Source organism: Schistocerca gregaria, chromosome 2 (genome assembly GCF_023897955.1).
Source record: "Schistocerca gregaria isolate iqSchGreg1 chromosome 2, iqSchGreg1.2, whole genome shotgun sequence".
Taxonomy (NCBI): Eukaryota; Metazoa; Arthropoda; class Insecta; order Orthoptera; family Acrididae; genus Schistocerca; species Schistocerca gregaria.
The window spans coordinates 89,641,488-89,656,017 of NC_064921.1; the positions used below are offsets into that span (position 1 = coordinate 89,641,488).

A 14,530-nucleotide genomic window follows, 5' to 3' on the forward strand; every position below is an offset into this window, starting at 1 on the left:
AGAGGTGAACACTATCCATTGCAGTAACAATTGAGGTAACAGAAATACTTTTGTGCTTGACACTCCAATGATATTTACAAACATGCACTGCGAGCACCATGCACAATCTCAGATTTTCACCAAGTTTCTTAGCAAATTTTGAAAGCTGTTGCATATGAAACTGGTTTATACTTTTGCATACGTACCTGTACATGCTTCACTCAGAGCCTAATGAATTTTGTATTACAATCTCATCTGACAAATCCTTACTACCTGGTGGCTATTACGTATCTATAGCAGACATAATTTACCGAAGTAAACACAATCCATTGCACCAACTACAGTTGACTAAGAATAAAGAAACTGTTTTTTACTTTTACTTGAAACAGCTTTTGGGGGTTTGAGTTTCCATAGATAACATGAAAAGAAATACATGTGCATTCTTTCAAGTGCTTTTCTCATTTTAAATTTATTACACTTTTTCTCAGTTGCTGCATGTATTCAACGAAAACTAACATCTCTTGGGAAAAACTAGATATTCAGAAAAAATTAACTCAATACTTTATTTCACAACATTATTTTATTTCTTACAAAATTTTATTCTACATTTCCTTTCTTTCAACACGATATTTTCCAACAGATTTATTTCTTAAGCCCATTTTCTAATGGGGCAGAACAATGTTTAACAGATAAAAAGATATAGAAGACACTGACAAGAGAATAAATCTAGTAAAAAATAAGGGCCCAAACAAATTAACAACACAACATACAGACCTAGAAGGAACAAAAAATAAAAAAAGACAGTACATAAATATATATTCTGTTAAGAGCAAAAGAATATCTAGGTTTACATAAAACAAATTAATCCAATTGGTCTGAAAACAGAAGTAAAGTCCAAACATATATTCAAAAAGGCTTTGTGGATGCAGTACGGGCACTTAAAAAGGCTAAGAACTCCAGATATCTCTTTAATTTGTGCAGACATGGTTCAAACATTAATAATAATAAACAACATAACCTTGGCAATTATTAACTCTAATGTAATAGGGATCAGGCATAGAATATTTAATGCCCCTTAAACAGCACAGTTTTTGTGTATAAACTCCTCATACAACCTTTCTGGAATTTTTCTGTCACAGACTTTCCAAAATGGTGATTTCTAATTTTAAAATACTCAAATAAAATTGATTTAATTAGAGCATTTCTGTGATTTTCTGTGGGCTCAAAGTCCATAATATGTTTGTTGATGGATTGAAAAACACTACAATCAACATCTGCCATAGCACATGAAACAAGAACAAACATAACATTTTTCTTTTGCAACATCCCCTTCGCCTTTTGCAACTGATAAGCTTGCTCTGCTGCTTTGCAAATTTTAATAACGTCAGCAGAAGGCGTAACTAAACCTCCCAAATTCTTTCTTCTGATTAGTCCAATGTCACTCTCCACTGCCCCACACAAGGAATTTGCACATTCTACACAATGTACTAACTTAGTCAATTTACACACAATGAATCCTGCTATGTATGCAACAACATTCTGTACATAATTTGACAGCTGTTCAAATGAGACAGTAGGAATGCTGTATGAGTGATCATGAGAGACTGATGCAACATCTAGGCCTAACTTCTCTGAATTACAATTGATAGCTGATGTAAATGGGTTAGATTGCATCACATCCAGTCCAGAAAATACACTGAGAATGGAACAATCTGCAGTATCCAAAGTAGATCCAAATTCTGACCCTCTTCCCTGCTGATGGATAAGCAATTGTTTGTAGGTTGCTTTGAATTGAGCTGCTGTGGGATTGTTGTTATCATCACCATATCTTCTGATTGAGCTGAAAAATGTCTATGTGGTCCTGTAGCAATTTATATGTAAGCAAGAAATTTAGTTTTGGTTGAGAGCTGTCTATGAGGGAAACATATAATTTTCTTGGGCTCTGTATACATACAAGAAAGCCAAGGAAACCAGTCTTTCTGTTAGTATACAAAATAAATGGCCCATTAGCCTCAAGTCTCAGCTCCTTAATATATTTTTCCACTTCATCAAGAAATGGTAAAATATGGCCAGCTGTCTGCATTGATAGAGGTGATTTATACCCTTTGGACAGGAGATTCCTACTATTGAAACAATCAAAAAGGTTGTTCATTGTCCTTATAAATTTAACTGTATGTTCACATCCTTTAAAGTCAGCTAGCTGCAAATCTTTATCAAGGAATTCTAGAGCATTAGCTACACTACCGCTAAATGTTTGCACAGCAATCCTGACATTGATTTTATGATGATACTACTCAATGTGTTTTGTTCTTACTTTTGTAGCAGCCAGAAGTTTCTCCACTTTTTGCAGCTCATGTAATTTTAATACATAATCCCATTTTATTGGATTTCTGTTTCCATCGAAAATGACATCTTTACCAGCTAATATATTGCGTATTAACTAGAACATGTGACGGAGCAAAGAATATGCAAACATCATCCTTACATAGAGGGTGTTTAAAAACAGATTTTATTCTGCACGTTTAAAGACAGGCTCCTAGCTTGTCTACCATTGCAGTGTTTACATGAGCACCATCAAAAGTAACAGAAATTACTTCTGCTCCAACATCATATGTAAATTTCAACACCTCCTTAAGTAGGTTTGATTTTTCAACAGCACCCACGCCATTGACTAAAAAGTAGCCAATTGGAATTTTCCATGAACCATTAACAGCAGTCAACATGAATGTTCATGCCTCATTTGCAACAGGCAGATTGTCATTGTCAAGATCTGTACCATAATCTATGTAACCAATAAACTTATTTCCACAAAATTCAACATGCTTCCTTATGGCAACCTCATCAAATGACATGACACAAAGCAATTTCTTACCTTTGCTAACGAGTTCCTGACACTTTATTCTAAGTGCTATTGCTGCTTCTTTACTGAAACCAGGATCCCCATCAACAACACTTTCAACAACATTTTCTTAATGTTCGTGGATGTGGCAGTGATGTTTTAAAATTTTTCCTTACATAGCTATATGCCTTGCTACTGTAAAAATTTAGTGTTAGAGCAAAGGTCCGAAGAGCTGCTGGATACATATTTGCTTCTTTACCTTTGCTGACACGTTGGAGCAACTCCAAAGTACCAGGTGGCAACATCTGATAGCAGAAAGCCACATCATTTAAGCATAAGTATTCCAACCTGCAATCAGTCATACGTTTTAAAAATGACAGGCATTGTAAATATACTTGCCTTTAGTAAATTACCCAGGGATTCATTTATAACACGATTATTTATCAAAGATTTCAAAGACAAGACTTTCTTCTTCATCCCACGAGATGACCGCTGCAAATTTTTTAACTTTCTGGCTCTGATGCTAATCTGCCGTCTTGCCACATCTATCACTTTTTCTGCTAAGCCAGGAGTACACAAATCGCTATTCGAAAAGTCCCCAATATACCTGAAACTTTTGTTTTTCGGGGTGTTCGTTTCCATATCGCATAACGTCACTGCAAACAAAACAAAAATGCATGTTTTGAGGTATAATTTGTGGGCGAAGCATGTCCGAAATGGCACTTAACGTAACGTGCTACAGTTCTATTATAATGCAATATTTTACTAACTCGCAGTTGTTACATTCTAACAACATTCAGACTTACAGGCATTGGAAGCACAGATTTCAGAAGAGGAACGCCTTCTAGTGTGTGATTTACAGAGCTTAGGCCTCTTCGATTTCATATGCTCCGGAAAATCGAAAAGTGTCGGGATAGCATCACTTCTTAGCCAATTCCCTCCAGTCTTAGCCCTATAAAAACATCACGTTTAAAAATGACAGACATTGCAAATACAAATTATAAATATACATTGTAAATAATAACTAACCTATCAAAACATTTCTTCTCGAAGTGCTTTGAGCAAAGGCGCGTATGTGCAGATGGCTTAAAGTTTTTCCGCTTCAGGGCCTGTATCCAAAGCTGCCTTCGGTTTTCATCCTTGGGGAACCTATGAGTAGGAACGAGAAACAGTTATACTTACTTCTGTAACCGAATTATCACAGATACTTTCCAAAATGTAGTACGAGTCTGACTTTACAAGCACCACTTTCAACACTTTAATTTACGTGATACTCTATTTCAAGTGCAAAAAACATATAAAAGTCACTTCAGCAGATTTCAACAAACGCATCTGCACTATCACAGAAACAATTACACGTGAAATTTAATGCCATTTCCCCCGACAAAATGCTGAGTACAGCCATAAGCGCAACACGAAACAACCATGTTTTGCCAACATTCACGTGACTTCAGCCCAGAGATGTTGGAGACACGAAAATGATGTCAGGGCCAGTCTATTATATTTATGGTCGAAGGTTCCGGGCGGCCATGTCGGCTGCCTAGGTGGAGTGGTGGTAGGTGTACGTGGCTACGTGATGACAGCAGGCTGGCAGAGGGAGTGGCGTCTGTAACCAGATCTTCCGCCGGGTCAAAGAAATGCGTGGCTGGTGGAGCTGGCAAGATGTAAGCTGGCCTGACGTGGTCGATTGACACTGCGGACGGCTTGACACTGCACTCGGTGACCAGCGTTTTGTCTTCTCGGGCGATCACGCGATGTGGTCCGCTGTATGGTGGCTGGCCGGATAGGCGGCTGTACTGCGTCCGTACGCAACATGCCGTGCGTGCAGCACTGCAGGTCGGCGTGCACGAATACCTTCCTAGTGCCATGCTGTGTTGGTGCGTGTGCTCGGAGGCCGGCCGTGTGAGTGCGCAGACGTCCTCCCAGAGTGGGTGCCGCGGCGTCGTGTGTTAGTGGTACTTCCTCGGCAAATCACCTGGGATTGTCAGAGGCTGTCCGTATACGAGGTCGGCAGGTGACGCATCGATCTCCTCCTTCGGGGTTACTCGCAGGCTGAGCAGCACCAGTGGGAGTGCCTCTGGCCACGAGGTGTCGTGGCAAGTTAGGGCAGCTTTCAGAGTCCTCTGGAGCCGTTCGACCATACCATTCGACGCCGGATGGTAGCTTGTTGTCCTGTGTACTGTGTAACCAGATGCCACATAGTCTGGCAACGTGCGTGAAGAATGCGCAGTCGAACCTGTGGCCACCATCAGTTGTCACGTGACTGGGACATCCGCAGCTTGCCACCCAGGTGTCGACGAATGCGGTGGCGACGGTCTCGGCGGCGATGGCCGTGACGGGCGTTGCTTCCGGCCAGTGAGTGAAGCGGTCCACCATAGTTAGCAGATACCGCTTGCCTTCAGAGACGGGCAGCGGGCCGACGAGGTCCATGTGCACGTGCGCAACTCGGCGTCTCGTGTCAGGGAAGGTGCCCACAGGTGCGTGGGTGTGCCTCCCGACTTTGGCACACTGACATGCTGTGCAAGTGCACGCCCATTTGCGGCAGTCCTTCCGAAGCCCGGACCAGACGAAACGCGCTGCCACAAGCGTCGCAGTGGTGTTGGTACTGGGGTGTGACAGTCTGTGGACGCGGTCAAAGGCAATGCGTCGGAATTTCTCCAGTTGAGATTTCACACCAAATCTTCCGTTCAGAGCCGGGGACAGGCACCAACTCCAGTTGCAGGCCGCTGGAAGTGTCGTGACGGAAACGGTGCAGTTCTTCATCACTCTCCTGTACTTAGGCGACGTCCTCAAAGTTCACAGGAGATGAGATGACGGCACACGCTCGGCACAAACAATAGGCGATGATATTATCCCCGAAATGTGTCAGATGTCTGTCGTGAAGTGCGACATTTACTCCAATTGCTGGAGTTGGCGCAGTGAACACTTCTGGGACGTGTGGGTAATCGTTTTGTGGTCGGTGAAAATTACGAATTGTCGGGCTTCTACAGACGGTTGGAAGTGTTTCACCATCGCATACACCGCAAGTAACTTTCGGTCATAAGCGCTCCAAGCGCATTGCGATTCGGACAGCTTTTTAGAGAAAAAACTGAGAGACTGCCAGCTCTCGCCGACGCGCAGTTCTAGCGCCGCACTGATGGCTGGCTTCCATGACTACAGCCAAGTTCAAGTCATGTACTGGGAGCGCGAGCAGCGTCGCTTCTGCTATATATCGTTTTGAGTCTGTGAAGCTTCGCTCCATTGCGTCATCCAATTCACAGGGGACTTTCCTTTCCAGATAGGACTGTGTAACGCCTTAGTCAACGGCTCTTGCACGGCGGCAGCATTGGGCAGGTGTTGACGATAGAAGTTCAACATGCCGAGGTAACGGCGTAATTCTTTGTGTGTTTGCAGACCAGCATGTTCAGTATCGCTTACAATTTCTCCGGTAATGGTGTCGATCCGGTGGGGGTAATTAAGTGGCCACTGAATTCGACTTCCGTCACACCGAATTCGCATTTTGCTGGATTAATAACGATGCTGGCTTCACTCAGGCGCTGTTAGGTGGCGGCGGTGGAACTCGGGTGACTTGGAATACACCAGGGCGTCGTCGACGTACGTGAAACAAAATGGCAAGCCCCGCAAGACGCCGTACAGGAACCTCTGCCAAGTCTGGGCAGCATTCCGAAGACCAAAAGTCATAAACAAGCTTTCGAAAAGTCCAAAGGGCGTTACAATAGCTGTTTCTTTGATGTCTTCGGGCGCCTCCGGAATTTGGGTGTACGCCTTCACACAATCTATCTTGGTGAACACCACGCAGCCTGCCAAAGCATAGCTGAAGTCTTGCAGGTGTGGGAGTGGGTATCGGTCCAGCACCATTCACGAATTAAGGGCACGATAGTCTTTACATGGGTGCCACGAATGGTATTTTTTGGGTACTAAGTGTAACGCCAGTGACCATGGGCTGCTCGATGGTCGAACGATACCTTGCCGCAGCATGGCCTCGAGTTCTGCCTTTGCTGCTGCAAGCCTATCGGGCGTGAGTCGACATGGACGACACGATGTGGGGGGTCCGGGTGTCGTTATTATGTGGTGCACCATTGAATGTTTAAAGTCTCTTGGTGCGCCGGCTGGGTAGGTGAGGTTGGGGAATTGTTCAAGGATGTCAGTGTAAGGTCTAGGGCACATCATGGATTTAACATGGTAGAATGTGGCCTGCCGGCACTGTGGCGCTATTTTTAAATTTGTTGTTGCGCCGATGAGCTGGCCATTTGAGATGTCGGCTAGCAGCCCGTAGTGGCCAAGAAAGTCAGCATCCAGAATCGGCTCACTAATGTCGGCCACAGTAAAGTCCACAAGAATGTGCGGTGTAGAGCTAGATCTAAATTGCTGCTGTGTGTGCCGTAAGTTTTAATAGCTGAATTGTTCGCTGCTGTGAGGAAGAATGCCTCGACCCACCTGCATTCTCGTAACATAGAACGGGGGAATATTGAAAGGTTCGAACCCGTGTCGACAAGATACCTCACGCCAGCACCCCGTTCTGTGACAAACAGATACTTTGATATCTCACTGCAGCCGGGTGTACCTAGGCCCGGTCACAGCTGACGTTTGGGTGTGAGCAAGGGGCGTGACACCTTGTTGCTTTGTTGCCTGGTACCAGCAGCAGCCGCTTTGTGCCTGCTCTGACGTCTGCGGGGTACTGTTGGAGCAGCTGTTGCTGTGCTGCCGGCTGTGCAAGCCGCGCCGCCTGTAGCCTGCTCTGCTGCTGCTGCAGTGTGTTCTGCCCCCTTGCTGTGAGCGCACCAACCGGTTGACTTGTGTGGGGAGAGTTGCCACCTCTGTGGCCACGTTTTGCACTAGCTGGTGCAGGTCAGCTTCCGATGTGACTGCGGGAGGCGCGTGCCGCCACGGAGGTGGGGGGGGGGGGGGGGGCGGGCGGTGTCGTAAGCTGCCGTGGCCACAGTGCTAGGCGCTGTTGTCAGCGCATCGTGCACCCAGTCGGCCAAGTTAGCAACGGCGTGCTGCTATCACTGCTTGCACCTGAGCTGGGAGACTCCACACCTAGATAGTGTGTAACAGAGAATCTGTCACCATGCTGGACTGCGCAAGGCTCCACAAGTGGCGCAGGAACTGTGGCGCCCTCTGGTCGCCACATTCCTCTTGCCGCAGCAGTTGCTGCACTTGTTGCTCCTCGGACAACGAGATCCGCTGGGTCAGCTCTTCCTTGAGTTGTTTGTAGGATGACTGCATCGACAGGGCAGTGATTATATGCTGCACTTCGGCTGCATAGTTCTGATCAAGCTGGCTCACTACGTGTCCAAATTTTGCCAGGTCGTAGTTTACGTGGTTGCTCATAAACACCACCTCCACTTGGCTGAACCACATTACAGGGTCGGGGGGGCCAAAACGGATGCAGCCTGATCAAAACCCGTCCAGTGCTTGTGGGTGTTCCGGCGATTGTAGGAGGCGTCAGTGTGGTGGGGATTCTCGCACCAAAATTGTCCTGAGTCATCTGTGGCTGCACGGCGTCTGCACTTGTAGCCCGTGCTTGTAGCTCACTCTCCAGTCTCTTGTTGCATGCCAGCAGGTCTTCAATGGGCTTCTGCAACTCTTCTAATGTCATGTTACTTAAAAACCGTCTTGATTGCAAATATTTTCATTCATATGACCGGTTTCGGTTCATTCAGAACCATCTTCAGATCTGATATTTCAGTTACAAGAGTAACCCGTCCAAATCCAGCAGTTTTCACATGCTACATCACATATAAAAATAAAAATATTTGCAATCAAGACGGTTTTTAAGTAACATTATAATTTCACTGATTGCTGTTGTCCCATAAGATATTATGTCTGCTTTTGCAAAATCTTCTAATGTCGCCATCTTAGCTTAGAGTTGAGTCCTCCCACAAGGGGAAAGCACACAATGAATATAACAAGACAAAGTAATACACAATAAAATAACACTGGACTGTTCAGAACGAAACACATGCACAAAAACAATACAAAAAAATTATGTTAAAAAATCTACGTAGCATTATTCGGGTGCGGGCTTGTACGTGCCAGCCTACTCATGGTCAGCGTTGGCGAAGTTGGTTGAGTGGAGACGTGTGTCGCGTTGCGTTGAACAGAAATGGAAACTCTGGAAACATCACACTTCTTATTAATATTGATGCTCAAACTTCATGGGGTTATTATACATTTATGGAGCGAGATGTGCTGTAGAACCATATGTACCTGCTGTGAGAAAATGTTTCAAATGCCTACGCTATGTTCACATTAATAATCAATACAGAGGGTAGATGAGGTGCGAAGTATGTGGTGGACAGTACACATCACAGACATGGATATCTCCATCCATGAAAAATTGTCTACGGCAAAGAAAATCATCTAGCCACAGATAGAAGATACTGTGAATATTCCAGAAGGAAACAAATACAAAAAATAGCTACCTATAACAACATATCTTAAAACAAAGCAAGAAACATGTTAAACTCATATAGGTACACAACTGCAAACAAACAGTTCAACACGATAGAATCTTCCAAAAAATACGCCCTGTATGCAATGTCAGATAAATAACACTGGATAATAGGTGGTGCACATGAGGAAATGAACATAAACCAACAACCATCGCTGAGACCAACCCATTTCACTCTTCGATGCAATGTGAAAACAAATATGGGCTCCCTGCAATAAGATATCACCGGCAACTGGAGTGCATAGCATTCAGCTCATGCACCATCCCAGCGACCAAGACAACCAATAATTTCACATCCATGTGTACCTGCACTCCACAAAGTCATCATCGGTAGAACACAAATTACAGACAATCACAGGTTAGTGGATAGTATCTTCAGATTAATATTGACCATAATGGAGCAAATAAAATTAATGGGTGGTGAAAATACACAACTACAAGAAACATTGATGAACTTATTAACCAAAAATTCTTAACATTTTACAGTGAGATGCACACTCTGCAGTAACCAATAATTAATGTTTGCTACTGTAATTACACTGAAATGAAGTAAATTTCGCAGCACTCTCAGATACATGGTTTAAACCTACTTCATGTCTAGTGTTTCTAGCATATGATGTTATAAGAACGGATAGAATAGGTGAGAGGGGAGGCGTAGCAATTCTCATCAAGAAGAATCTTCCTTTCACAATGTACCAATACAACTACCACCGCATGTAGAGCTTCAAGTTGTAGTTATTAGAATTCATTTGCAAATGCACAATTTCTCTCTAATCTCTGGTTACTGACTGCTAAGAACCAGAATTCAGGATAGAACAAAGAGAAATATTTTTCCCCAGATGAAACCATCATATCTAGTGTGTGGTGAATTCAATGCAAAAATATTTTATGGTGTTACAGAGTTACAGATGGCTGCAGGATACATTTGGAAGAGATAATTTAAGCATACGGGTTATTACTACTTATGATGAAAAACCAACCATAGTTTATAGCCTGAACAGACGACAGACAGCAGTAAATCTGAATGTATGTTCACCAGGATGGGCTACTTAAGCTCACTGAACAGTTCAGATTACTACAATGGGCTTAGGTTATATTCCAATTGCAATTAACCAAGGAATAACTCTGATGTTAGACAAGAAGTGGAAAATGGGGACTTAAAGAAACACAATGGGAGGAATACAAAGTATGGAGTCAGCACCTAATTTTAGAACTAAAAATATGCCCCATTTTAAAGGATGATTACAAAGCATTTATCGAATTAATAAACAAAGCAGCTGCCAAAAGAATGCCAATGAAGAAAATATCAAAGAAATCAATGAAAAATCCAACCATTTTGTGGGATGGTGAACACTGTATAGCAACCACAGCAAGAAAAAGCATGTCGGAAGAATATCATGTACACCAATCACTCAATAAGCACTTAAAAATATAAGAAAATAGATTACCAAGTGAAATGAGTTTTAAAGAGAGCTGGATAGTATTGTGTAACAAATTACATAAAGATGCTAATATTAATTCTAAACACGTGGATGACTCACTCAAAGACATATTTCTAGACAAAACAGTGTGTCTCTTGGTACTGTCAGATCCTTTGAGTCCTCCATGAGGAATATCACATGATTTCCTTTGTACACTGTGTACAGAGGAAGAACTGTTGACTGAGTAAAACAGTTCAACGAAGACAGCTCCAGGAGTGGACAATGTTTATTATCAAATGCTGTGGGACTTATTTGAACCTGTAAAAGGGAGGAATCTATTATCAAATATGATAATATAAATCATTTCCTGAATAATCGACTACACAGATCACTACACCAATTTTGAAACTGAGAAAGGATCTAGTGTCTGCCAATGTCTACAGACCCATAGCGCTATCATTTTGCATTGCTAAAACCTCAGAACAATTATTTCCAAGGTGTCTTGAATAGTGACTTGAAAGTAATAATATACTACCAGATTATCAAAATAGTTTTCAGAAACATCGCTCAGCATCACATGAATCTCTTTGGATGTGCAAAGTGCATTTGAGAAAGATAGTGTGCTACATCCATGTTTGTGGATATTGAAGGGGCATTCTCTTATTACTGCAAAGAACAATAGCGATAGTACTGCTGCACAATTTTGCTTATGGTATAAGGAAAGTTCTCGGTAAAAGGACTGTACTATTACGCCTAAAAAGTAAAACTGCAGGCCCAAGGTATGTCACTGTTGGCCTGCCACAGGGATCGATATTGAGCACTATTCTGTTGTAATTTTTACACAGTAGACTTCGGAATGAGGCTGCCAAAAGCTGTTCAAGTACCACAATGTGCAGTATGCTGATGATATATAGCTCATAGAGAAGACACAGCCTTGTCTGAATGTGTTGCACTCAATTACAAGAGTATGGTGGGCAACATATCGTAATAGTCGGCTATTAATATAAGGGGGGCGGATAATATCTAAAATCGACTATGGGAACATGTTATTTTGTAGATGCAACAGAAAAGCAAATTATTCCTACTACAAAGATTTTCTGCAATGAACCACTCACTGATAGAGAAACTTGACAGATTGTATCAAGGTGTCATGAACAGACATAGACTAAGCATGGCTCTAAAAATAGAATTAATTACAGACTTCATAAATTTAAAGGGCATTCTACCTACACTCCGAAGAGTACCAACACATTCTAGTTCAGACTACTACTGTAACGAAATAATATCGCCAGATGATGCCTTCTACCTTCCAACAAAAGTAAGTGCCAGAGCAGAACAATTAGAAAAAGACATGCATTTCTGATAGTTTCCCTGAATGTTTCCATATTTACAATGTCGGCTCCAAATCCTCAGATAATGTCAGATGGGTTGTGCATTCCCATGTCCATTCACAGGTTACAAAAAAATTGATTTCGCTTCCCAATGAAACTTCTAGTATCTCGACAGAAGATATAGCTATACCCGCAGTTTTAAAATATGCCCCTGATTCCCCCCCCCCCCCCCAAATTAGAATCATTTTGATTTTAATGGATCACAGAAGCCTACTCCAACATATGCAGACAGCTGTCATTCTCAAGAAATCTAATCCACTAGTAATGGATATCCAGGAAGCTGCAAAGGAAAACTAATATCTCAGAAAGAAGATAAAATTTATATGGATCAAAGGACATGCTAACATAAAACAAAATCAAAAGAAAACTCTGCTGACATGGCTTTCAGTATCGAAAACATCTTATTACCGTTACCAGATCTGCAGACCATTTCATAGAGAAGAATAAGACATAAATCGAAAGAAGAATGTCAATTATCAGTTCTCATCTAAGAGAAATATCATGGAAAAATATAGCCAAACATCCCCTCAGAGTCCAAGTTCAACGCAGTTAAGGCGAATAAAAAAAAAACTATTAGTTCCATAATTAACATCATATTTAATCCTGGATTATTCCTTAACCATCTTCACCGAATACACTTTCCAGCAAACCATAGCCAAATTCTCGGGCTGTAAGTAACCAATTATTGTGAATGTGGCGGAATAACAATGGGATTCAATCACTTTTTTGGATGCAAACCAGCAAATCGATTTCATACAACAACTTATTCGATGTCATCAACCATTAGAAACTCTCTTTCATCAAAGTCACATTGTAGTTTTAAAATTAACAATGAAATTCCTTGATAAACGTAACCTTCTTCCGTAAACTCCAGATAGATGGCCGTATAGGCTTCAGGCTTCAACCATAGGGGTTATATTTATGGTCGAAGGCTTCAGGTCAAAAGCCACTTTAAAAACATTGGTTGTTCTAATAACTTTGTACACAGTAACATCGCAGGCCAGAGTGAAACAAAACAGACTGTACTATATGTAAATATTGTGATTTGACGTTTATGTAACTGGAATACACATGTAAGTAGAAATAGTTACTCATAGGTGCAAGTTATATAATATTGTTTGCACGTCTTGTTATTACGCGTTGCACGAAGTTTATATTCATCTGTGGACGGGTAAATAATAATTTGAGTACGTTTTATTTCATTTAGTGACACAGTAACTGTAGTCGCCTTAAGACGGATAGATGAACGTTTACGCTCTTCTTGAAATTTTAGGAGGAGTGCAATACGTAATACTTACATTTGTGTGACCACCTCCGTGTGCTGTGCAAATTGGATGAACGCTCATTCAATTATAACAATGTACATATCCTTTCTTTCCCACATGTGTTACATACAACTAAGAGTTTAACTCCTTTTGGCGTTAAGAGTTAAAATTAGTCGAGCACCTTGTGTAAAAATTATTATTCGAAGCTATGATTAGTGTAAGTGAAACGTTGCTTGTAAAATTCATTCAGAGTTAACGCAAAAACACTATAATTATATTTTTTTACATGTGTTTGCCCCGGCTGATGATGCTGAACCAGTAAAACTTGTGGGTTTTATTTTTTTTCGCAATGAATTTCGACTTCCTTTTCTGTGCTTTCACTTTGCCTTGTTCATCTCTTCCCTGTGCCATCAGTTTGTGTTTGATGGTTTAAATTAAGCACGCATGCGCTCTCTCTCTCTCTCTCTCTCTCTCTCTCTCTCTCTCTCTCTCTCTCTCACACACACACACACACACACACACACACACACACACACACACACACACACACACGTGTGTGTGTGTGTGTGTGTGTGTGTGTGTGTGTTTTTCCCTTCTCTGATGAAGGTTTCTAGTTGGATGAAAGAGCTCACTCTCTGACAGCCTTTTTGTTGTTCTTATCTGCGACTCAGCAGCTCTGCTATATGATGAGTAGCAACCATCCTTTTCATAATATTGTTACATTCCATCCTAGATTTTTTTCCATTGTTTGTTTTGATTTTTGCTATACAGATACATACCAGGCAGCCAGTAGGTCATAGTAATATGTCATAGTATCTGGCTACAAAGTCAGCTCATTTGTATAACTGAAAGGGAAGAGTGTAACGAGTAGTACAAATTATCAAACTTATACAGAAATGACATTAAAACATACACCCCTGGTTGTATGATGGCTTTAATTTTAGATAAAGATTGGAATTTGCATAGATATTTTCTCTGGGCAGTCTATGGCATGGTACAAAAAGTGCATCATGGGAATAAACTCAATTATTTGCTGAACCTCTAAATGATCTTATTTTTCTGCTGTGAGGTTAGTGGTGAAACTAGTACGAAACTGGTGTTTAAATTTGTACAAAATGATCTGCTAAAAAAGAAAGCATGTCACACGAACAGGATGGGGAATTCCAGAATGAGATTTT

At 41.7% G+C, this 14,530-nt stretch overlaps 1 protein-coding gene across 2 annotated transcripts in view; it reads left to right on the plus strand.

Moving 5' to 3' along the window:
- The first annotated feature begins 13,008 nt into the window (after positions 1 to 13,008).
- The window catches only part of LOC126336392 (guanine nucleotide exchange protein smcr8b-like), a 103,833-nt gene continuing 102,311 nt past the window's right edge, over positions 13,009 to 14,530 (plus strand). Inside the window, exon 1 of one of the 2 annotated variants that reach the window (XM_050000067.1) lies at positions 13,009 to 13,160. The gene's annotated coding sequence lies outside the window, so the exon portion shown is untranslated. The remainder of the gene's footprint in view (positions 13,161 to 14,530) is intronic. The other variant, XM_050000068.1, reaches the window with a different exon arrangement.